Raw genomic sequence first — 27,223 nt, forward strand, 5'->3', positions numbered from 1 at the left:
ACTATATACATATCAGTCACAGAATTCTGGTTTTTTAGCGTAAGGGCACCAGCATCAAGCATTAACCTTATTAACATTTTAATAATTCATGTAATAAGCACTGGGTTCTTTTGAGTCACTGCTTTCAAACTGCAACAGACTTTGATCAAAATTTTAACTTCTATCTGTGTCAGTTCTGCCTCTGACCAATTTAAACTGATTTCTTTCACACTTGGGATTATAGTAAACTAGAATCTGATTTTGCCTGTTTATGTTTCTGCTAATTTGTTTTTCTGGCTGTGTAGTACTGATGGGTACATTTGAAGCAGCAAAATGAAAGTTATGCATTTGACTAATTGTTTACAGAGTGTTGGTGATTCTGTCTCCACTCTTTACCTAAAACTATCCATTCATAGGTTCTGTGCTGCCACTGCACTGTGGCAAGTACGACCTTGTGGAATAATAAAAGTAATACTACTTCTCATCAATAAGGGATATAAATATAGGTCCAAATGCATCTATGTATGGAACACATCTGCAGTTATGATGAAGAAATTGTGCCAGTGATAGAAATAAAAATAAGAGACCGAAGAAAAGCTACATCTAGATTCAAAAGCCCAAAGGTGCTGTGTTCTAAGGCTCTATGGAAACCCCAATTCCAGGTTGCATATTCTAAACTAAGTTTCTGATTAGAACAATCTCATCTAGGCCACATAGGGAACGAATACAGGAGGAAAGCTCACCTTACATCTTGGTTTTCATTTTAAAATTAATTTAAAAAATTAAGTATCTATGTTACCCAGTCCTTTAAAAGGTGTACACAGCATGGACCAGTTGGATGAAGCTAATTACATCACCCAATTTCATGGCAGAATAGGTAAGGACTCTGTTAGCAAGTGCCAAAAACATGATACTTTGCTAATCACTGGTGTCAGCATGGTGTGCCATGTCTCTCGGGATCTGATTTCTTCCCATGTAAGTGAAACTCGGTGGTATTTATTAAATATCTTCCTGAGTTTCTCTTTCTTGCAACACCGGCAATCAATTATCCTACCCTGTTGTTTTGAATTTGTCTGTTCTTATATTCCACTTGTGGCAGAAATATAGTTTCTGTCCTTCAGTGTCTGGCTTATTTCTCTTGATATAGTGTCTTTCAGACTGACACATGCTGTTGTAAAATGAAATGATTTCTTTCTAAGGTTTGATCGTGTTCCATCATGAGTACCCCACATCTGCCATGAGCACTTAGGTAAGTCCATGATGCAATGCAATGAACAATGGCATGTAAATGTCAGTTGCTTACATTAATTTATTTGCTTATATCTAGCAGCTTTTTTTCTCAATTTTTGAGGACTCTTCATAATGTTTCCTTAATAATAAAGTGCTTTACATTTTACCCCATGTGTTAAAGTCCCCTTTTAAACACATTGTCACCAACACATGTTAAATTTTGCCATTCTGATGTTAATTATTGAGGCAGCTGTGGAGCAATATAGCCCTCTAGTTTTAATTTGCAGTTCCTCCAGGATAGTTTATATTGAGCATTTTTTTAGGTAGCCATTGGTCATTTATGTACGCCTTTGAGAATGTCCATTTACACCATCTTGTCTATCTATGCTTTGAAATCAGGATTAGTTTTCTGATCCTCCTTGACTTATGTGACTTCCTGTCTTAGTTAGGGTTTCTATTGGTTTGACAAAACACCATGACCAAAAGCAAGTTGAGGAGGAAAGGGTTTATTTGGCTTACACTTCTACAGCACTATTCATTATGGAAAGAAATCAGGACAGGAACTCAAAAAGGGAAGTATCCTAGAGGCAGGAGCTGATGCAGGGGCCATGGAGGGGTGCTGCTCACTGGCCTGCTTTTCTTGCCTTGCTCACCCTGCTTTCATATAGAACCCAGGACCACCAGTCCAGGGATGGCTCCACCCACATGAGCCTGGGCCCTCCTCCATTGATCACTAATTGAGAAAAATGCCTTACAGCTGGATCTCATGGAGGCATTTCCTCAACTGAGGCTTTTTCCTTTCTGGTGACTCAAGCTTTTGTCAAGTAAACACAAAAAACCAGCCAGCAAATTTCCTTACATACTTTAGTAACTACTTCTATCATGTCTGGTTTGCAAATATTTTGGCCAGTCCATACATTCATTGTCTTTTCTACAAATATATCTGCTATGTCTTTGACAGTATAATTTGAATTGTGTCCTATTCTACTTCGTGGTACAAGGTTGATTTTTAAGATATATGTAGGCAAATGAGTGGATGGATAGATAGATGGATGATATATGGTAGATAGAGAGATGATAGAGAGAGAATAAATGAATATATAAATAAATAGATATGATAGATTATAGATATAAATAAGGAATGAAAGATAACAATTGGATGCAAATAGTAATTCTATTTTAATCTCAGGATTTAAAGTATTTCAGGACTACAGACACTTTGCTATGGACTGTCCACCACCTGACATATAAACTCAGCTTGCCCAAGTCCCACAGAATCAGGCTTGGGATAGAAACAGAGGACAGATAAGCCCTGCCTGGTGTAGCCCTGCCTGGTGTAGCCCTCCCTGCTGTTCTCATTGCACAAGGCTCAGGGGTCAAATCAAGGAAGAAAATCCCTCTGGGATGCTCACTCTTGGACACATCAACATACCCCAAGTATTTAGATCTACAATAAAGTTTTGAATACAAACCAGTAGAAAATATGTACAGCCAGGAAATCTATTGCTGTGAATATATATATACATACAGGGGCTGGGAAAGTACATAGTAGATAAGACATTTCCTGTGCAAGGGTGAGGAAGAGAGTGTAGGCCTCCATCAGTCACAATAAAAGATGGAGGAACATGGCAGATCACTGTAATTCCAATGTGCAGGAGGAGACAGGGGAATCTAGCAGCAAACTGCTAGCCCACCTAGCAGACATGATGAGCTCTGTGTCAGTGAGAATTCCTGCCTCCATGTGCAGAGAAACCTTTACACATGTCACATTTATGCATCTGCATCTCACACACACATAGACCTATGCATGTGAAGAGGATCATTCACATACCCACATATGTAAACATAATGTGACCAGAAGCAAGAACTTTTTAGAAGAGAAGAGGAAATGCCTTAAAGGCATATCATAAACTTCAGCACTTGATGGTCTAACCATGGGTGCTGCAGGCCATTGGAGGACAGATCATTGGAGGACAGACACTTCCAGACTAACACTAGGGCCTTGAGCATTGTTGTCCTGATGTGTTGTGTTGGTACCAAGTAGCTGTTCTGATCCCTTCCCTGTGTAGGCTGGCATGTGGCTCCCGGGCACTCACATCAGGTCTCTCCCTTTGATTAGTCCCTCGGTCCTGTTACACACAGCTTTGTTGCCAAACCTTCAGCCCCATGGACGGTGATCAACATTGCCCATTTCTGTTCTTAGCCTGCTGCCCTGGAGGAAAAATTCTGCCTCCCAGAGTGCACAGAAAAAGGTCCTTACAGCTGGCTTTTAGAGCCATGTTTCTGCTGTGCCTAATCCCATTAGGACATTGAGGAGGGAAAGGAAGTCTTATATGGCCCCCTGTGTTCTTTGAAAATGTGGTGAGAAGGGATGCTTGGTTTCTTCATCTTTTCATTTGGAGAATAGTGTCTTAGAAATGTAATAGACCCTTACGCCTCCCTTGACATCTATACCAAGCCCTGCAGCCAACATGTTTCCCAGTGTGTGCACATCCACCTGTGAACTGTCAATCTGAATGATTCCTGCATTAGAACGTTAGGATGTTGTAGTTCTTTACTTCTTGAGTAAAAGAAAAGCATTCTATTTCTCCTTAGTTCTGACATCTTAGTGACATACGATCTCAGAGAATCTGCAATTTGTAAGTGAATACATTGATCCTAATGCATTGACCCAATGCCCAAATTTAAAAAATAATAATAATCAAGCTCTCCTCAGTTTTAAAAAAGAGAGCATGTTACAGTCACATAAAACATATTTCAGATGTTGGTGCATAATACAAGATCTTATCTTTTGGAGAAAAATGTTGCGTGACACCTCCAGGGAATTAATAAGATTTTCTGCATACTCTTGGTCTCTTCGTCCCTTGATCAATACCAGCTCAATGCTAATGCAATGGAGTCAAGACTAAGTGAATGGATGCATATTAGTAAATCTGACATTCGGTTTAACCACAATCAAGCAGTGCTCATTTTTGAGATGAGCAGATTAAAGATTCATTTCTATGGAAATAAAATAGCAGTGAGACATCCCAACCTGTCCAGGGAGCTTCTCATCCCTGTCAGTGCATCGCAAGTCCACATTAGCAGAGCAGGCGTTGGCATTTAAACCAGGGCCAGGCATCTGATTTCACATCTCTTCAATAACTCAGCATGATTCTGATTTCCCCCTGGGGTGGATTTCCTCAACAGCATTATACAACTTGGTTTTTCCCTTCTTAGCCATGGATGCTGCAGAGGATAAAGATTTTGGGATGTGCTATCTATTAACAAACTGCCACTTCCGTTGGTCTTGTAATTACGATCCTGGACACACAGTGTTGATAATGCATGGTGCAGTGTGGAGTACTGTCTAACACACAGTTGCCATGTACATAAACCAGAAAATGTTGGAGAGGAGCTAAGTTCATCCAAGAGAGTTATAATGGTTGAATAAGTAGTGAGCCTCATTTTTTATTTTTTTTTTTTTTATTAAATACGATAAGACAAAGAGTACTCAAGATGAGTTTGGGAGGCTGGAGGTGGGAAGCAACATTGAAAGCAAGTACCAACCTCACCTAAGCTACACTGGCTTTAGGGCTGGAAATGAAGGAAAGAAATTTCTCTAGTCTAGGCCACTATATCAATAATCAAAATGGGATATATGACAGTTAAAAACAAAATATCAATCTTTTTATATTTATCCTCAAATCATTTTTCTATTCATCTGCCTAGTACGGGACACCTGGTAAATAGAGGGAAATGAAAGATCATGAGGCATTTTGTTACCTTTTGTTACCATTATTATTTTTCTTTTTTTTTTTAATTGACTATAGTAGTCTAATTACTGTGATCGCTATTTTTTTATTGTTGTTGTTTTGTTTTGTTTTGTTTTTGTTTTTACTTAAAATTAAAGTACAGTAGTTACAACTAAAATTAAGTTTGTAACTTAATGACAATAATTTTTCCAGGCTTTTTGAAAGCTGTCTCTTTTTTATTTAATTAATCTATTCAGATTACAACCCAATTGTTATCCCATCACTTGTATCCTCCCATTCCTCCCTCCCTCCCTCTTTTACCCTATTCCCCTCCCCTAGGTCTATGACCGAGGGGGATCTCCTCCCACACTGTATGGTCATAGGCTATCAAGTCTCATCTTGGTAGCCTGCTTATTCTTTCTTTGAGTGCCATTATTATTTTTCTAAGTCATGATGCAACACCCTCTGTAAATACAATGAGCTATTTAGGATGGTTTAGAGATGGAAAAGCATCTAATTTGGAACACAATTTTTTTTTTTTTTACCAATTGTGGGCTGGAGAGATGGTCTAAAGGGTAAGAAAAGTTGTTGCTCTTGCAGAGAACCCAGGTTCAGTTTCTGGAACCCTAGGGCTGGCTCTTCTGCTACAGTGATGTGATCTTGAGTGCTACGTTTCCAGGCTCCTTGCTTTACCCATTATGAGCTGGTGATGCCACCACTTAGCATAAGAATGCTCATCATCTTGGAGTACTTGTCAAGGAATAACTAACCCCTCCCCCAAAGCTACATTTCAGAAATTCTTTCCTGGTGATACAGCATCTGAGTAGTGTGCGTGAGGCCCCTGAGTTCAACACCAGCATTAAACAAATGAATAAATGCTTTCCTGATCCTGCAGTGGAGCCCAATCCCCTTTGACACTAAAGCCAAACAGGACTGCATGTGACCCCTCTTGCGACTCACTGTTTACAGAGAGGAACCTCCTGTATGAGGTCCTATCCCCAACAGGAAATCCTGGCTTTATAGCTGTATGGTGCCTCATTAGTCTATGATCTGACCACTTCTGCATTCCCAGATTCAAACTCCATGGTGGTCGTCACTAATACACAGTGGGCTCACCACCTTGGTGCTTGTAAATTCGGGGATATTGAATAATTGCTGATATTAATGATTCTTTTTCTTCCATGTGAAAACTCTTTTTGCCCAGCTCAAAGCCCTCACATGTACAGGCACACAGGTCAAAGCCCCTCTGTGCCTCATGGCAATAAGTGTAAACCCCCTCTCCTCCACTGAAAACACCCCAGGCATATCTCCTGTACTGGAGAGCATCCTTCCATGCAGGCCCACACATTAGAGAGCTACTAGGAAGGATGCAGAGATGATGTGATGGAATACTCAAAATGTGCAAGATGAGGCTTTCTGGTGAGGGGGGACAGTGCCTATGTGTTCACACCATGCCTACCTTGGTTATCACTGCAGCACACAGTTAGGGAACATCACCTTGAATATAATAGATACATCTAGTGGATCAGTAACTGAATAATGAGCAGGTGCTAACACAGAGGCACATGTGTGTGTAGCCAGGATTCAATGTCACAGAAGTATGTGGAGCAGATGGATAATAGTGCTTCTGTAATGCACTGCCAGCTAGAAGTAACACAAAGCCTGGTACTCAGCTCTTCTGATGAAGCCTGATAATGTCTTAGCTATTTTATCCAATGTGTATTAGCTGACCTTGCCATACAGCCCGCATTTGCTGTCTATAACAAGCCTTCCTGTTCAATACTGTACCTTATGGGTAATGTAGCATGCCATCTCTGGGGTGGGCCAATGCATTACATCTTACACATATACAATTTAGTTTATTAATATTTTATATTACAAAAATTGCCAGAAAGGTACTATTTTTAACTCTTATGCTCATATGGACATGAAAAAATAAAGACCTTGAATAATCAGCCAAAAATAATCCTGAGCACAAAAGAATACTGCTGGATGTCTTATACTCACTGGTCTCAGGCTTCCCTAGCTGCTTCGCAAGAGAAAACAATGATGGAAAGGTTAATCGTCAATAAATGGTGCGGAGGAAGCCAGGTTTCTGGGAAAGAAAGTGGGAAATGAACCCTCATCGCTCAGGACAGCCACTCTGGAAACAGGTTCATATGTTCCTCAAAAAACCAGATTTGGAGCTGCTGTGCAACTCAGCTCTTCTGATCCTAGGTAACTATTTGGAGGAGTCCAAATCAGAATGCAGCAAAGGCATGTGTGCGGCCATGTTTCTGTGACTCCGTGTACAGTGCCAAGTTACAGATTCAACAGACGAGTCTGAAGGAAACAGTGTCCGGATAGCCATTTAGCTCTTGCTCAGCCGTAAGGAAAGACAAAACTGTGCTGTTTTCTGCAAAGTGGGTTGTATCTGAGGTCAGCCTTCATTGTGTAAAGCAAAATAAGCACATTCAGAAAGCCAAATACTGTGTTTTCTTTAAAATGTAGAACCTTTTCTTTAAAAAAAAAAAAAAGAAAGTATAATCTAGGCTTTAAAAATAAGAGTTTGATGCAGAATAGGAGCCATTTGAGAATAAGAAAGAGAGCAGTTAGTGGGGTTCAGTGGAGAATAAAGGGAATAAACGAGATCAAGGTACATGCTAGACACGCACGAAGATGCTATAATGAAATGCATTGTTTTGAACAGTGAAGGTATATACTAATAGAATGCATGGCTATGGAAAAGAAACAGAGAGCAAGAAAGATTCATTGAGTAACTGAAAATGTAATTAGCAAAACAAAAAGAAAATGAACTTACAGCCTGCATTACAGATTTATAGTATAACAAACAGTAGAAATAATGATTGAAAAAACTGAGGTATTTAATATTTACATTAAGGGATTTTCCAAAAAAAGAATACAAACTATGAATGAACAAAAGAAAATTCCTAGAACCTAGAAAACTGTAAAGTGTACTTATTAAAAAATATAATATGTCATAATGAGGTTAAAAGTTAAATATAACAGAAAATATAATACACCTACCTGTGCCCTTATGACAGACTGTGAACTTCTGGCCTTGAATGTGCTGTGCGCAGGAAGTCACAAAGCAAAAACTTCAGAAGTCTGGGGAATATTATTTTAAGCTTAGGCTTCTAAAACTAGTAAAGATATCTATCCAGTGTGAACCAGTGTGTAAATAAGTACATTCTTCTCCTGTGAGAGGATCATCGTGTTTTGTGACTTTCATGCAACTGCAGATTCCCATAGAGGACCACAGGGTCTCTACTATAAACCCTCCCTAGCTGAAGATGCTTCTATGTCCAAGCGGAAGCATGAGGACTAGGGATGTACCTAAGGATGTACAAGAAACAGAGTGCCAGCAGTAGCAATGGTTATAGGGCTCAATGAGTTTAATAAGAGTAAGTATGGAATTTTGAGAATTTCATACATGAACCGTGCATCTATATCAATCCACCCATCCCCACCCTCTCTACCTCTTCTGGTTTCCCTTCCTACCCTCCAATGTTCACAGCCTCTTTTTCTTTGATCACTCTTGTTACACACAGAGAGACAGACAGAGACAGATAGACACACACACACACACACACACACACACACACACACAAGCACGTGCATACATCATATGCACACACAATCTAGGAGGTCCGTTTAGCACTATTTATATGCACACATGTCTAAGACTCACCACTTGAGATTGTACAGTCTCTGTATGCACCGTATTATTTTACCAAAGAAGAACAAAAAGAAGTCTCGGTTAACTACAAAACTTTACCAGACATTCCAGGTCTAAGCTATCTTCCTGTGAATGCTGAGTTCTGTGCGGTTAACACTGGAACACGAAGGGAATGCAACGCTACCCCACCTGGCTCCTTAGAAATAATGCGGTTCTGTTTAATGTGATAGAAATACTCCCAGTGAGATTTTCAGATTCTGTGTTAATGTGGAACAAAGTCATTATGAAAACAGAAATGTGGTGGCTTGGGGAAAAAAGAATATATCCAGAGCTAGAAGGCTGTGAGCAACAGGAAAAGGTGGATAGTGGGCAGCACAGCTTTACCACTCTGTCTACCATGTGAGTAATGTTGTCTAGATGCTATCACATGATGTGAGTGTTTAGGGATATTCTTGGTGAACATAATTTTAGCTAATTGGAAATCTAAAATTAATTATTAATAATCACCAAACATGTCAGGAGAGAAGTTAGTAAAAGAAAGGCAGGGAAAGGGTCTATGTGTTTGATTTGATGGAAGAATAAATACAAATAAGCTAAAGTACAATCAGCTTAAACTCATCCTAACTGTGACATCTGTATGATTTAAATATTGACTGTGTGAGTGTGTGTATGGAAAGAGAGAGAAAGAGATAGGCAGAGACAGACAGACAGGCAGACAGACAGACAGATGTGTGTGTGTGAGAGAGAGAGAGAGAGAGAGAGAGAGAGAGACAGACAGACAGACAGACAGACAGACAGACAGACAGAGACAGGGACAGAGACAGAGACAGAGAATTACTCTAATAGCCACCCTGTCTACAAAGTATATTATCGATTTGTCAAATGAGAGGGAGAGAAAAATGATGACAGGGAAATAATATTGCCATACCAACTTTAGTGCTTGAAAAACAGACTTCATCTAGCCCTCAGAAGAAACGCCACTGATGTAAGAAGTAATCACATTGTGTGGTCAGTGTGGCACTCTCAAATCAAAATGTTTTCTTTTCATTTCTTCTTTGCAAAAGAATTGCCTGGTATTGCTTCCCCCTGGGAAAAGTCAATCCTAAGTTAAACTTGAGTGTATCCCACTGTAGCTGAGGAGTTACAGTTATCTATGGTACAGAGGTTAATTAGGAGATCAGCTAGAAAATGCTCAAAATGTCCAGTGTGTGTTTCACAAATGAAACAAGAACCCATCTTTCCCCACAGATAGCTGGGTGTGACTGCAGCTTTTACAGACATCATTTTTTCATCAAATACTGCAGAAGAGCACTGTCTTGGAGACATAATTCTGCAGAGCTATAGCTAACATCATCTTTTTTTTTTTTTTTTTTTTGGTAACCAAGTCTAATTCAAACGGATTAAATAAGTATCCTTGGTGTAAGCCAACCAAATCACAAAGCTAGTTCCCATTTCAGCACTCTAGTGCACACAATTCTGGAGCCCTAAGCTCTGACTGCTCATCAATTAGCACAGCTGTAAGATCTGGAGCTAATTGTGCAATGTATTAATCAGCATATCTCATGTAGGAACATAGACTCTGCTGCGGTTTCTGGGCTAACAGCACACCCACCACCACTGCTGGCTTACTGTAGTCAGCTTAAAAACATGCAAATATTTTAATTCTTCTTGAGACTGTTCTTAGCAGTGGTGCCAGCTGAGCAGCTGAAACCAAGTGGATCCTTAACATAACAAGAAGATGCTGGCGACCCTGTGCAAAGAAAACCTTTCAAGGTTAGGAAGACTCAAAGTGAAGAAGCTTTGGCCAGAAATCAGGACGTGTTGGAATGTGGCAATGTGATGGACAAATATACTGAGCCACCAGGGACCCTCTGAAGGAGGTTCTCCCCACCTCCAGTGGTTCAGTGAGCATGGCTTCTCAAGATCTCCAGAGCTGTTGCAGTCCCAAGTCTCAGTAAGACAAGGGTTTAGGGTTTCCCTAGATAACTACACTATGCAAAAGCAACTAAAAATTTGTGGCCTATAGCTGTGAAGCTGGAAGCGAGGCAGCTTTGGAAAGGAACATCAATTAACAGTGGAAAGAAATCCTCCAGCACATTTAACAAACTGACACACAGGCTGCTCCCGAATTAAGAATGCAAAGAAATACATGTACATACACATGTATGATACTTGAATTCTGAGTCCTGAGGACCTCTCAGATACCATAGCCCTTAACAGGATAGGATGTTTGATAGAGGAGTTACAAATGAAATATATTTAGGCTGTTTCCAGGTTCTAACTATTATGAATAAGGCTGCTATGAACATGGTTGAGTATATGTTCTTGTTGTGTGCTGGAGCATCTTCTGGGTATATTCCAAGGAGTGGAATAGCTGGGTCTTGAGGAAGCCCTATTCCCAGTTTTCTGAGAAAGCACCAGATAGATTTCCAAAGCAGTTGTACAAGTTTGCATTCCCACCAGCAACGAAGGAGTGTTCCTCTTTCTCCATATCCTAGCCAGTATGTGCTGTCACTTGAGTTCTTGATCTTAGCCATTCTGATGGGTGTAAGATGGAATCTCAGAGTCATTTTGATTTGCATTTCTCTGGTGACTAAAGACACTGAGCATTTCTTTAAGTGTTTCTCAGCCATTTGATATTCCTCTGTTGAGAATTCTCTGTTTAGTTCTGAGCCCCATTTCTCTATTGGGTTATTTGGTTTGGTGGTGTTTAATTTCTTGAGTTCTTTATATATTTTGGATATTAGACCTTTGTCAGATGTAGGGTTGGTGAAGATCTTTTCCCAGTCTCTAGGCTGTCACTTTGCTCTGTTGACAGTGTCTTCTGCCTTACAGAAGCTACTCAGCCTCATGAGGTCCCATTTATTAATTGTTGACCTTAAGGCCTGGGCTGTTGGTGTTCTGTTCAGGAAGTTGTCTCCTGTACCAATGTGTTCCAGGCTCTTCCCCACTTTTTCTTCTAATCGATTTAGTGTTTCTGGTTTTATGTTGAAGTCTTTAATCCACTTGGACTTGAGGTTTGTGCATGGAAACAGCCTAAATGTCCCTCAGCTGAAGAATGGATAAGGACACTGTGGTACATTTACACCATGGAATACTACTCAGCTATTAAAAACAAGGAAATCCCGAAATTTGTGGACAAATGGGTGGAACTAGAAATGGTCATACAGAGTGAGTTAACCCAGAAGCAGAAAGACTCACATGGTATATACTCACCTATAATTGGGCACTAGCCCAAAATGCATATCCCATGATAGCCTTCACTTACCACGAGATAGGGATAGATGTGAGAACATCCCACTAGGACTCTAGGTAATAGAAATATAGGAGATGGGGAAATGGAAGGACGCAGAGGGTCCTAGAAATCTACAAAAAGAACATCATGATGAGTGGATTGGGGCCCATGGAGGTCTGCTCAAGTTATTGCACTAACTAAGGACAATACAAGTAGTAAACATTGAACCCCTACTCTGATCTACCCAATGGACAGGACGTTCTCCACAGTACTGTGGAGAGCACGGACTGATTTAGACATGAACTCTGGTGCCCCATATTTTACCACCTCCTCTTGGTGGGGAGGCCTGATGGCACTCAAAGAAAGAATAAGCAGGCTATCAAGATGAGACTTGATAGCCTATGACCATATAGTGGGGGAGGAGGTCCCCCTAGATCATAGACTTAGGGGAGGGAAATAGGGTGAAAACGGGAGGGAGGGAGGAATGGGGGGATACAAGTGATGGGATAACAATTTAGTTATAATCTGAATAAATTAATAAAATATTTTTCAAATTAAAAAAATAAAAGTAGTAATGGAAAGATTAAAAAATAAAAATGAAAAATGTAAGTTGTACAGGCTCTTCTCCTTTGTTCAGACTCAGTGACCACAGAGTAAAGAATCTAGAGATAAAGTAATTTGTATTTGTTTTCCACGTTAAAAAGGATACAAGCTCAAAGAGTGTGAGCCTTCACTTTTCCTCTGGGAAAACCTGAAATCCATGCTTACACACTTGTGCAATGAACTCGGTCAATGTTTTGACAAAACTTTTTTTTTTTTAACCATATCCACACACCACCATCATCCTACCTCAAGCTCTCTCAAAGTTAAAAGGTGTGAGCTATTTCTTCACAATAAGAATGGAGAGGTCACCCCATATTGGTGACCTCAACTCAAGCACATCCACCATCATATGTTCCAGAGAGATCAGATGTCATGCCAATATGCCGCACCATTGTTTTCCTCATCTGCTCCATTTGTTTGCCTTTTCATCTTCTCCGGTTTAGGTATGTGGGAATCAGGTTAAAAGCATGAGTCACTCCATCTTAATCAAGTCTACTGGATGCAAGATGATTCTATAGTGCAGTCTCACCCATGTTGCCATCCTATGGGCACAAGGAAGAAATAAGGACTCAAGGGTGCTTACCATTTGTGTCTCACTTCTGAGGCATGGAAATCCTCACTGTAGACAAGAAGGAGAACAGAAGGACCACATCCCAGTCTCTCTGGAGTCAGATGCCAGGATACCTTTCTCTAAGCCCTGGACAAGGTGTGACTGCATATCCTGATTTTTTATTACATGCCAGGTAGCCTTCTTATATTTTGGTTGTGAGCCTAGCCTTTAATGGCTGAGCCATCTCTCCAGCCCCAGGCAGCCTTCTTATATGTACCTCTTACCATCTCCCATTTTGACCTGGCATGTGACTTACAAAAGATTATAAACATCCAAAGTGTATGTGTGTGTGTGTGTGTGTATGTGTGCATGTGTGTGTCTCTGTGTGTCTGTGTGTGTGTGTGTCTGTGTGCGCGCGCATGCCAGCGCACATGCATTTGATGTGTATGAATTATTTTGGTGACTCCAATGGTACATGTGTAAATAGAGGTATCTCATAACAGAGTTGGATCATGGGAGTTTTAGTTTTCTTCACCTGTCCTGTATTTTATAACTACACAAATCATGAATGAGGGACTAGGGAGATTGTTTAGATGCCCTATTCTGGGCTCCACTGACACAGAACACACACATACATGCGACTAAAACACTCATAGTCACACAATAAAAATAGACACATCCTTTAAAAATAAAATAATCTATTAAAAGTCATGAATGATTTTACTGTGGATTTCAGAAATGCTTTTAAAGGTTCCCTATTGGAGAACAAACTATCATTTTTTATGAAATCAAATTAAAGATATGCAATAGTCTTTTAAGCTGAAAAGTGGCTTCAATATGAACATACTGATGTTAAGTGAAAAGAGATCTGAATGGCTTATAATGCAGAGCCCAGTACTGTAAATAAGAGTCTACAGATTTGCCTGTCACTTAGCCCATCCATGCTGGGCGCTTACTTTTAGCCTTTTAGTTGATTAATGGAAATAAGTCATAGCGGGGTTATTGTGACAATTCAATGACTTAGAGATTGCACAAGGAAGTATTTAGTAGAAGACTTGACAACGCATGGGCACTCACTACACTGAAGCTGCCATGTAGCATGAAGAAGCCATTGGAGAGGCCTGCTCATGTTAAAGTGTTATGAGAGGCTCTTATCGCTGAGAGGCCAAGCCAGCTTCATACAGCTTTCATTGGAACACGTTATTTTTGGAAGCATAAGACCTCAGGGCTGAAAAAAAAAAAAAAAAACACTGAAGATAAAGTCTACTTTTAGGTATAAGGACAGATAGGTAGAGACAGAGGGAATGCTGGGGGGGTATAGGACAACAGTGCACACTCTAGACCATTAGCAAGCTGGGTTAGAGTGCTCGCCATCTGAGAAATCTCTTTAATTGATTTATTTACAGCTTCTGTGATGTAACTTGCTTTCGAAGAGTCCCTGGGTCATTGTTGGTCCTTGTGGAAATGCACAAGAGAATGAGAAGAGGGATATGAGGAGGAAGGTCCAACCATGCCTCCTGGAATATTCCAGGCTGCAGGGCCCAGAGCAGCAGCATAAGAATGGGGGTCAGGACCCTGATACCTGACCCAGACTCTCCTCTCTGTGGTTTTTTGGAACAATCAGAACCTGACAGCATGGAAGCCCTCCATTCACTATCCACACCCACTAAAGCTTAGCTCCTCTCAACCTAAAAGTTGTATAAACAATTCTTTTTTTAATATATCTTTTTTCTTTTTTAATTTTATTTTATTAATTTATTCATATTACATCTCAATTGTTATCCCCTCCCTTGTTTCCTCCTATTCCTCCCTCCCTCCCATTTTCCCCTTACTCCCTTCCACTATGACTGTGACTGAGGGGGACTTCCTCCCCCTGTATATGCTCATAGGGTATCAAGTCTCTTCTTGGTAGCCTGCTATCCTTCCTCTGAGTGCCACCTTTAAACACACCATGGCCCAGATGACCAATCTCCACGTGCACCAACTCGGGTCTGATTCTCACTATCAGCAAGCCTGTGTGCCTCATGTTCTGAACTTCAATGTCCCTACCTAGAAATTAGGGATGCTGGCTTCCCCCAGAAGCATTGCATGGGGTGTCCCTCAGTGTCCCCCATTCTGCCAGGTGACTTCAGACAGCAGCCTTCAAGGGGATGTTTGCATCACAGAGAGGGGCCAACAATTAATACTGTTTTGAGTTCCTGCAGCAAGCCAGCTTACTAGGCTGTGGTAAGTCTTAGGCAGCACAGAAAGCTTACAGCAACAAAGTGCTTTGATCAGGGCCTGCAGCTGTTTGCCCTGTAGAGTTAGCGCTTGTTCCAGTCCTGTGTCCTCCTAGATAACCTTCAGGCTTGAGCCTGGCAGCCATAAAGCTTCTCAATTAAGGATAAAGGAAGTTTTGGAGTTTGGGAAAGAGGCTAGCAGAGATGAAAACAGTACTTAACAGCCCGGCTTTTTTGTTTTTGTTTTTCAGGACATGGTTTCTCTGTGTAGCCTTGCCTGTCCTGGACTTTCATTGTAGACCTGGCTGGCCTTGAACTTATAGAGGTCCACCTGACTCTGCCTTCTGGTTACAGGCATGTACCACTGCGCCCGACAGCCAAGCTTTTTACCAACTATGAGTCCATACTGTGCTGAGGCTTCTAACTTCTTCCTCACCTGAGAGTCACAGAAGCCACACCCCAGGAAAGCCTCATGCAGAAGAGCCAGCCAGGCAAAGATCCTCACTGTGCGGCATGTGAGAGAAACAGCCTCCACGACGTTCATAGAGAAGGTTCTCCAGGCTTCAGGTAACTTAAAATCAAACAGGCACGCACGCATGCATGCACACATGCACACAAAACAGAAACACGTGAACTCCCAGAAAAGTAAGTTACAAGGGGAAGAAGAAATTGAAGGTAGAAGTGATAGGCAGATTAGCATGTAAAAGACAGAGGCGATGGTGTAGGTTGTCTTAGTAAACACAATTTTGTGTAGCAGTAAAAGAAAAAAAAAATGTTTTGAAAGCATCCCAGAAATCTTTCAGACGTACTGCTTTAGATTAACATTTTCACTACAGTAATTTCTGCAAGGCTTTGCTTTGGTTCCAATTAGGAAAAAAAATTCTGTTCTCCTGCCTGAAAAGCAGTGCTTAGATGTAGATCGCTTTACTTGATGAAAGTTGACGTCAGCTCAGGCATAACCTGCCCAGTCCACCTCCCTTGGGTTCCTCCAGGTCTGGTTACAGGAATGGAGAAAGTAACAGATATTCTGCCTGTTGGAGTTTTGTAATAGCAGACTCTAACTCATGAAGTCTTTGCTCTTATAAAGGCATTTGGGGAGCAACATAATTAAACGACTTCCATAAAATTAAGAGAATCTATTTTCTAATCTCATCTGAAAAGTTAACTGAGATCTTAACATAATAGCATATTATTTTTATAGTGCTTTATTTCTGATTCCTTCATGCACCCCGCAGGCTCTCAATGAATTCCCCGCCTGCTCTTTTGTAATGTTTTTTATTAAATTTTTTCATTAAATGTAAAGCATATATATATATATATATATATATATATATATATATATATATATATATATATATATATATATATATATACACAATGAAATGTTTCAAAGTGATTAGCCTATGGAATAACTTTTGATGCTCCAGAAAGAAGTTGCCACACCCTAACATACAACTTGAGGTAGCAAACAAGCTGAAAGAGGAAAATAAATTTCTTCTTAGTGCCATGAGGGATTTGCTCCAGCCAGCTCCCTGAAGATGGACAAATCCAGACATTCAAGTACAGTGGATAAAATGGCACAATGGTGATATAAAACCTGTATGCATAACCATCCCCTGAATACCTTAACTCATGTCTATGTTACTTAAAATACCTAATATAATGCAAATTATATGTAAATCACTGTCATGCTATACCATTTTGGGAAGGAAACAGCCAAAAGTCTGCGTCTTATCATGAGGAGCTTCTGTGCTTCCAATGTGCCATTGGTTGGCTCTGTGGATGCAGGAACCAGAGACCCAGAGGATACTGTCAATCAAACTGGCTTCCACACCACTACAACAGCTATCAAGCTTTTGCCAGCAGAGGCATCCCTCACCCAACCTCACTCCGACCACAGTTCTTGAGCGCACATGCCCAGGATGTGTACAATCCTAACTGCCCCGTCTCACTGCTATACTTAGAATCTCACTTTGTTTTATTCAAACTACTGTGGTGGGATGGCTAATTCATCTGGGACCTATCAGAGATGATTCTAGCAGCTCAGTTCATTTCCTGCTCTTCCACCCCCCCCCCAAACTAAATAACCTAAAACTATCATTTAATGACAAAGATTGCTCAGGAATCCAGGGAGGAAACAGAAAACACTGTAGAAATGGAAAATCATGTCAAACATAGAATTTAGTGCTTAACAATACATCTTGGAAAAAGTTTTGTGGGATGGATTCTAGAACAACAAAACAAAACAAAACAAAACACCATTAGCCATATGCTTGGCAAGTACCACTGATGGAATGAAGTACAAGCGTATACCCACAGTGGCACCCCGGGCACCCAAGCAGCGAGACACCAGCTCAGGAAGTCCTGGTACCACCAGGCAGCTGGGAAGCAAGCAGTGGTACCTACTAAACTTCTGCACGAAAGCTTCATTTTGAAGACAATGCCTTTGCCATCACAGAACGGCTTAGAGATCAGGAATATGGTCTCTGTTTATTTCCATAAGCTGAGCATCCAGAGAGGGCTCATAACTCAGCTGCAAATGGGGAAGCCAGGTTTGGACTGGCTGAGCTTTGCACAGCCCAGCACTGCTGGGGAGGCAGGAAGGGAAGTGGATCCATGGGAACCCTGCAGCCTGGGCAGTCATCCTCAGCACTTTGATCAAACATCTTGTTCAATTTTTACAAAACCTAACAAGCTGGTGAGTACTTAATACTGGGGAGAAAAAAAAAAAGGAATTCAAGAGTCAAAAAAAAAAGGAATAACAAAATATGTCTCTAAACCTACATAACTATGTTTTCTTTCCTATCATACTTTAGAACTATTTTGATATCATGCATGTATAAATGATTTGCGGGCTTCGAGAGGCCACATATGATTACACACAGAGTTCAAATGTTTGTTCATCTGCAGCAAACTCCATGATCTCCTGTCAAAATGTTGTTTCAAAATACTTAAAAATACAGTCCCTCACCCACCCACCCACAGCAACACCGAGCCTGTTGTGTGAGATCCAGCAGTGTATCGTTTATTAATAATAACTCCAGACTTGCTAAGTCTGTATCACAATGACTCACAAAGCTCTCTCTTTATGAAAGGTCATCTCCTCCCCACGCTGTGAAACACACTGTTCTCATAAAAGTAAAATATGCAGCTTTCCACCCAATACCATCTTTCTTAGATATCTATATATAGGATGCTGTATTGTTCTAAATGATAGTCCACTAACATATGTGATGCAAATATGCACATAATGCATACATGTTTTGCAATTTTATTTCACTTTAAACTTAAACTATCTTGCTTCTTGAAAATTTTATACATATATACAATGAAACATGGTCATGTCCATCTCCAGTTACCCCTCCATCTCTCTCCAAGATGTCCCCCTCCTCCAAAGCCCCTTATTTATTTATCTTTTATGTGTTTATTTATTTGTAATGCTTGTACTTAATAATGTTTTGTCAACTTGACATAAGCTGGAGTCCTTTGGGAAGAGAAAACCTCGATTAAGAAAATCTCCCCCATTACGTTGGCCTATAGAAAAGCATGTAGTGCATTTTCTTGATTAATGATGTGAGAGAACCTAATCCACTGAGGGAAGAGTCTCCCCTGGGTGGGTGGTACTGAATGGTATAAGAAAGCAGGCTGAGAAAGCCAAGGGGGCAAGTCAATAAGCACCACTCTTCTATGGCCTGTGAACCATCTCCTGCCTCCAAGTTCCTGTCCTCTTTGAGTATCTGCCATGACTTCCCTCGGTTGGTGATGGACTGTGCTACGCAAGCGTAAGCTGAAATAAACCCATCCTCCCCAGATGGCTTTTAGCCATGGTATTTCATCACATCAATGGAAACCATATCTAAGACAAACCTCCCAGTCTATTTAGTGCTGCCCATATGCTTATGGGTGTGGGACCATTCACTGGAAGCATGGGAGACATGTCAGTGGCCACATCCTCAAAAAAGGCATGATTCTCCATCCCCACGTCTGTCTTCTGTTGTACAACATGAGACTATTAAAGATACTATGTTTATATAACTTTCAAATTGTTTTGATAACTAAGTGAAATTAGATTATTTAGGACCCAGGGAGTATGTGTTGCTGTAGGTGTGGGCTGATTTTCCTAATGGATGATGTGTTGATATAAAACCTACATCATCCCCATCCACTGCATACCTTAATTCATCCCTGTATTTCTTGAAATACTTAAGATGATGCAAATGGTACAGCCCCTCTCCTATGGTGAGAACAGGCTCTTGCAGATGAGCTTATCTCTAGAAGCACTTACTTGACCCATGATGTAAACAGAACAGACATCCTTTTACATGTGTTTAAGATTTTAGGTCAGAACCGTATAAAATCCGTGAAGTCCTCTGGCCTTAAAAAACAAAACAAAACAAAATAAAACCCAACTAATAAAAAACAATAAAACAAAATGACAGTTTAAAAAAATCTCAAGAGCAGGGGAGGAGGTCCCCTTCTGTCAGAGGTCTAGGGGAGGGGAATAGGGTGGAAGAAGGAGGGAGGGTGGGAATGGGAAGATACAAGGGAGGGAATAACATTCGGGATATAGCCTGAACAAATTATAATAAATTAAAATTTAAAAATTAAAAGGGGGGGAGAAGCTCACCAGCTTCTTCCCTACTGGATACTGACAAACTTTCTTCGTTTTGAAAAATGTTGTGCACTCTACCAGAGGAGACTAAGCATCAGTTTTTCCTAGATGAAAATATTGCTGTGACTGTGAGCTCTAACAACTGGCCTGGGAAGACAGACCTGTTGATACAATTGTGGCAGGAATATCATGGGAGCAACCAGCCGTTTTCTGCTTCATTTTGTGTTATGTTCTACAAAATAAAACCCATGTGTGGCAACATTATTGAACTAAAGACCTGTGGCTAGACAGGACATAGATCCTCAGAGGAGGCCTGCTGCTACCATTATGTTGCTAAGTGGACATAGTGTTAGTCTAATTCCCAATGATTTGTCACTATGCCCTTAGATCAATGCCTCTCTCAACCCTCCTTAGAGAAGCTTCTACTTGCAATAGATGGTGACTGACACACAGACTCACAGCTGGCCAAGGTGCAGAGAACACGAGAATGTCAAATTCTCAGCCCTAAATGGAACATCTATATTGCACTTTCAAACCATTGTGAAAAATGGGGAAGAAAGAATGTAAGAGCAAGAATGGTGGATAATTTCAAAGAAACAGTGTCCTTTGGAAACAAAGAGACAGATGCACCTCGTGAGAGAAAGAGCGTGAAAGAAAGAACGGAGTCCGAGAAGTGCTATAAACACCGAAGAGCCTTTTCAGCTAACACTGGATGATCTTGGCGTCACAAATGGTCTATCTGAGGTCCGCAAAATTCTTTGAACAAACAGACTTAAATAAGACTCAAGCTCACAGCTACCACCAGAGATAGCATTATCTAATAGCAATTGATCGCCCCCCGCCCCGCAACCTCCACCCCTAAGACGGGATTGCTAAGAAACACACTTCCCTGAGCAAATGGCGAACAAAAAAAAGAACAAAGAAAGTTAAGCTATGAGTGGTCTTGGTGCTTTTTCCTCTCTGCAGCCATTTCGACTTTAGACGCCCTTATGGTTTTTTTTTTTGTTTTTTTGTTTTTTTGGGTTTTTTTGTTTGTTTGTTTGTTTTTGTTTTTTTGGCATTTGTAACAAAACTGTGAATTTATTTAAATTATAGAATTGGACAGCATATATTGCTGGGTTTGTGACAAGTCACACTTCAATAGCCTGAGATCCCAAAACATAAATACACTTATGCATACAGCTATTACTCCTGACAGAAAACAGCCATCCATGCGAGACCACGTCTTTTTTTTTTATTAATTTATTCTTGTTACATCTCAATGTTTATCCCATCCCTTGTATCCTCCCATTCCTCCCTCCCCCCCCCCCCCCGGCCTTTTTCCCATTATTCCCCTCCCCTATGACTGTTCCGGAGGGGGATTATCTCCCCCTGTATATTCTCATAGGGTATCAAGTCTCTTCTTGGCTACCTGCTGTCCTTCCTCTGAGTGCCACCAGGTCTCCTCCTCCAGGGGACATGGTCAAATGTGAGGCACCAGAGTACGTGAGAAAGTCATATCACACTCTCCACTCAACTGTGGAGAATGTTCTGACCATTGGCTAGATCTGGGAAGGGGTTTAAAGTTTACCTCCTGTATTGTCCTTGGCTGGTGCCTTAGTTTGAGCGGGACCCCTGGGCCCAAATCTGCCTATCATATTGTTCTACTTGTAGATTTCTAGGACCCTCTGTATCCTTTTATTTTGCTATTCTCCCATGCGTCTCTCATTTAGAGTCCCAATAGGATGCCCTCCCCTCTGTCCCAGTTTCCTGGTAAGTGAAGGCTTTCGTGGGACATGCCCCTTGGGCTACTATGCAGATGTAAGTGAGTATATACCATTTGATTCTTTCTGATTCTGGGTTAACTCACTCATTATGATCATTTCTAGCTCAATCCATTTATCCACAAATTTTGGGAATTCCTTGTTTTTAATAGCTGAGTAGTATTCCATAGTGTATATGTACCACAGTTTCTTTATCCACTCTTCTACTGAGGGACACTTAGGCTGTTTCCATGTTCTGGCTATTATGAATAAGGCTGCTATGAGCATGGTTGAGCAAATTTTCTTGTTGTGTGCTGGAGCATCTTCTGGGTATATTCCAAGGAGTGGAATAGCTGGGTCTTGAGGAAGCCCTATTCCCATTTTTCTGAGATAGCACCAGATAGATTTCCAAAGTGGCTGTACTAATTTGCATTCCCACCAGCAATGAAGGAGTGTTCCTCTCTCCCCACATCCTCGCCAGCATGTGGTGTCGCTTGAATTTTTGATCTTAGCCATTCTGATGGGTAGACACCCTTATGTTAACTATAAAAAGTTCCTCAGGTCAACTCAGGGGAGTCGATTCTCAATACTTCAATCTTGGTGTCGGGTGTGATCCAGCACTAGAGCTGAAGATACCTCTTGTAATGCCTGTGTGGTGGTGGCAAATGCCTTGAATCCCAGAACTTGGGAGGCAGAAGCAGGCAGATTGCTGTGAGTTCAAGGCCAACCTGGTCTACAAAGTGAGTCCAGGGCAGTCAAGGCCACACAGAGAAACCCTGTCTCAAAAAACAAAAAACAAACAAACAAAAGATACCTCTTGTATTTACAGTGGTTTTGAGTTTTTCTGGTTCTTTTTGGGGTCAATCTGGGTGCAGCACTAAGAACTCACAACAGTTATTACAGCACATACAAGACTCACACGACCTGAAGCCAACCGAATCCTGGTATGCAGACTCCAGATGGACATGAAGTCCCATCTCTCTCTGAGAAGCTCATGGCAATCTATGAGCTCAGGTAGGAAGAGTCAGCTTCCTTTAGGGTTGTTGCCACTAGTTGGTTGACCACATTCCAGTGGAAGGACAGACCTCCAGGAGTACATGGGTACCATATACTGCATTTGATGGGTGAAAAAAACAAAACCAGAGGACACAAGTTGGTTAAGCAGGGTAGTTTATGGCTTAGGGAAGAGTTTGGGGAGAGGATAAGTGTGATCAAAACCCTTTACATGATTCTCAAAGATCAAATAAAATGTCTTAATTTTAAAAAGCCTTTAGCTGGGCGGTGATGTTGTACGCCTTTAATCCTACGGCACTCAGGAGGCAGAGGCGGGCAGATTTCTGTGAGTTCAAGGCCAGACTGGTCTACAGAGTGAGTTCCAGAACAGCTAGGGATAAACAGAGAAACCCTGGTTCAAAAAACCAACAAGAAAAACAAACAAACAAACAAACAAAACACTTCAAATAAACTAGAAAAACAAAAACTAACCTACACAGCTGACTTGAGATTTTAGCTCCAAGACCACAACGACTTACAAAAGTGATGGTCTGACAGAATGGTATTTTATAAATAAGTGAGGGATGACCCTCCCAGTGTGTAGTCTAGATTGGCAGCAGTGCAAAAGCATGACAAAGAAGATGTTAAATATGGCTTTTTCTAGGCAAGCTACCAACTGTCTCACAGCAACAAGGTTTTTTTTTTTTTTTTTTTTTTTACCTCATTACAGAATGGAGCTATTAACAAAATTGACATATAGAAGCAGCCTGTGTTACTAGCAACAATACTGAGTGTTAACACAGAATGTGCTCTCATGAAGACAGTTAGTTGTACACTTACCTGAAGCGAAAGAAAAATTGGGTCAGAACATAGGCAACCACACAGAATGGACAAACTTAGGCTTCACTGTCCAGAGACAGGGGGCTGAGTTCCTGGATCAGAACTTTATTTCCATGTCATGTTATCCTGGCCACTCCACTTTCACTAACCTCTACTGTTGAGTGCTGTGTCCTTTACATGAAGTCTCAAAACATTTTGCAGCATTTGATCTACTCAGAATGCACCAAAAAAAAAAAAAACACAGAATGGTATATGGGGTGATAGAGAAAAGAGAAGAAGAGAGAGCGAGACTTTAGGGAACTTGTTCACATGGCTACACAGTCCTCACAGCCAGAGCTGGAAAGTGACCTTCAGGCTGGAGTCTGGGAAGCACCGATGCTGCAGGTCAGGTCCAGTTATAGGGTACTGAAGTACACCACTGCATCATCCAGTGAGTCCATGGGACCCACACTAGGGAAGCCACAGATATACATGCCCAATGCTGCCCAAGTCCTTCATAGACATACTCATCATGGTGTTTGAACAATCTTGGCACACTATGTCTCAGGCAAGTGAATCATCACGCATCCTAAAATTACTGTTTTGGTGAACCCTGATAGGTTGATATTTGTACCAAAATTAACAAAATCTACAACACTTCATAAAAAATAAACTCTTGCCATATTCTAAGGCATAAATCTGTGGAAGAAATAGTATATTCTGTAGGTGATAGATCCACATAGGAAACAAAGCAAAGGATGCCCAGCTGGTTCACTTCAGTAAGAGTCTATGTAACTGGGCATCACTGATTTGGCTCGTGTGACATGAGAAAATATCTCTTCAGCTCATACAGAGACCAATGAAAGACAAAGAAATGATTTTAACCAAGTCAAACCTGAAGAATCGCTGTGTGTCTGTGCTATTTACAGGAACATGTGCGACTCCCAGGCAGCTGTATCACTAAAGTGTCCATGACAGAGTAGGTAATGACTCGTGAAAACTGCATCCTTTGATCTTCTGCCCAGACTGTGGTCAGAGTCACTGGAGAGGCCCCTCTGCCTCTGCATATGGTTGCTTCTTATACAGCCATGGGGAGGGGTCTTATGGATCTAGAAACCTTCTGAGATTCCTAAGCCTTGTAAGGGTGTTTTGGTTTCCTGAGCCTTACAAGTTTCCTGGCCTCTCTGAGTCTTAGCCGCTTAATCACTCCCTCCAGAGGATTAAAAAGTCAATTAGGAAGAAAAAGATAACAAAAGAAGATCATCATAATGTTGACTGTCAAGGAAGAAAAATAAGAAACAAACATTAAAATAGAGTGTGTTGGAGTGTATTGGGCAAAAATGCTTCATTCATTCAGGAGGGATTAAGCTCTAGCTCTTACCTAAAACAAACACTCCTGGACATTTTTGTACTTGCTATGGCGTAAACTATTTTTATGGATTCATTCTTAGAGATTCAGTATGAGGGAAATTCTGTTATATAAATACAGAACCACAGTAGTAGTGGTACCAAATTATTGAGCGTTAACATTGGAACCAGTCTTAAAGAATGCATAATTCTACCTCTGCTTTTTCTAAATGAATAAGCAGAAGCCGAGAGGGAGAAAATGATGAATATGGAATTAAAAAGCAAGCTACACATTGATTCTATGGAGCGCTGGCTCATCCTTTCTCATCAAAATGGGTTTTATATAGAAATATCCAATCAAGACATTATTTGAAAGATATAATTCAGACACTCTGTTTATCTCTTCAGCCATAACAGCTGACAAAGAGATCATTGGCCATCATCAAGCCAATAAGATCCATAAAATATGATAATTTAATAGGACCCCAAATCTACAGTAACTTGGGGTATTGTGATAAAAAAAGGAAGAGCTTTGGGTATGGCACATGCTGATCTCTAAATAGACCTCCTTGCCCTAATCTCAAGAAGTCATTCTACAGGAAAGAGTAAGGAAAGCAGTATGGACATTGGCATAATTGTCCCTCAATACAAGCATAGACAGAGAGTTGAGTTATAGGTGAAAGGCCAGGCAAAGAAAGAGGAAAGGAGAAAGTATTGCTGTTTTTTAAATACAGATTCAGTGCTTTAGAAAAGGGGCAGAAAATAAGGAAATAGCCTGGAAAGGAGAATGATCAAAATCCTAGAGATATTTTTCCGTGGGCAGAGATTTCAACTACAGCTTTGAAACTGAAGTTTTATTAAAAAGAAAAATACTGAACATAATTACAGATGGAAATAATAGAGCCCTGGTGTCTAAGAGTTGATGTTCAGTTCGCTGTCTCAAATCCTTGGCCTCAATTGTATTTGATACAAACATTGTTCTGGCTCACCTTCATCTGGAGCATCCTCACTCTGAGTTGATTACAATTTTATGGGGTTTGTTGTTGTTGTTGTTGTTGTTGATGATGATGATGATGATGATGATGATGTTATGGTGGTGGTGCTGCTGCTGCTGCTTTTTTTTCTCCTCTTCTTCTCTTTCTTCTACTTCTTCTTCTCCTCCTCCTCCTTCTCTTTCTTTCTCCTCCTCCTCCTTCTCTTTCTCCTCCTCCTCCTCTCCCTCCTCCTCCTCCTCCTCCTTCTTCTTCCAGTTGAAATTCTGAAAAGACCATGCTTCCCTATATCTTCACAGTCACTGGTTCAAGGAGACTACAGACTCCATTTTGTTCAACCCACAAAAATGAATACTTATATAGAGCTGTGATGTTTTAACTTACAATGAAACCTCCCTTTGTCCCTCTCTTCACTTGAGAAATAACCTCCATGTTTACTCTATAAAGCCCCGGCATTCAGACAGCTCTCCTGAGCTCCACCAGCACCACATGGGAGATGAACCCAATCACATTGGAAGTCTGTTGTTTGGTATACCTCTGCTATCTATTTGTTTTCTGGATCTTCTCCATGGGTACCTGCTTTTATACTGGGGACACCCTTATTTCCATAAACTTTAGAAGCCTACTTTGGCCAACGTCCAGCTTTATTTCTGCAGCTGTCTGCTTCTCTCTGCCTTCAAAGACTTGAAGAATTGTAAGCTGGGCCTGGAGAAGGCCTTGGCTGGTTTAATCTTCTCTTCAGGCTGTTAAAATCTTCTCCAGATAAGCAACAAGGCTGTTTCCCTTTCTCGCCACTTGTGTCTTCACTCAAGTAGCATTTCTTATTCCCTTCAAATGGTTTGCCATGTGTTCACAACCTGGGTGTCACAGAGGCCTGCTATTACCTGCCTAGCCTTTCAACATGCCTTCTTCACTGTGCTCGGTCACTGCTAACTGTTGGTTCCAAGTGAGAGGTCTGTCCCTCTTTCTTTCTTTTGGACACTTAGGAACCATTGTTGCTGTTGATTTGCATACTGTCAGTATTGCTGTAGCTTAGAAAATAGAGCAGCTAGAGGAGAAGGGAAGGAAGCAGGGAACTGCTAATCATCAAAGCAGATAGAACACACAGCATTCACCAAGTAAGTCTGCCATCCTATGTGGGAGTGGTCCACAGTGTTCCAAAATAAGTACAATATTATCAAGAACTACCTATCACAACAATAAGTAGGTTTGAAATATTGTGAGAATTAACACATGTGACAGGGGTGAGAAGTGAGCACATACTGTTAAAATGATGCCACTAGACTTTTAGGAAGTCAGGTTGCCACAAGCCTTCATCTTGTAAAAATTGTAGTATCTATGAAGCACAAAGACAGAATTGTGCACAAAAATAAAGCAATGCCAACTGCGTAGCTGTTTCTTAAGTGGAAGCCTCTAAATCAACTTCATGAGGTTTGCCCAGCTGCTTAGAAAGCAATACTTGACCTCACCTTGGGTCTGGTGATATTTG

The sequence above is a fragment of the Acomys russatus genome, chromosome 1, assembly GCF_903995435.1.
Source record: "Acomys russatus chromosome 1, mAcoRus1.1, whole genome shotgun sequence".
Lineage (NCBI taxonomy): Eukaryota > Metazoa > Chordata > Mammalia > Rodentia > Muridae > Acomys > Acomys russatus.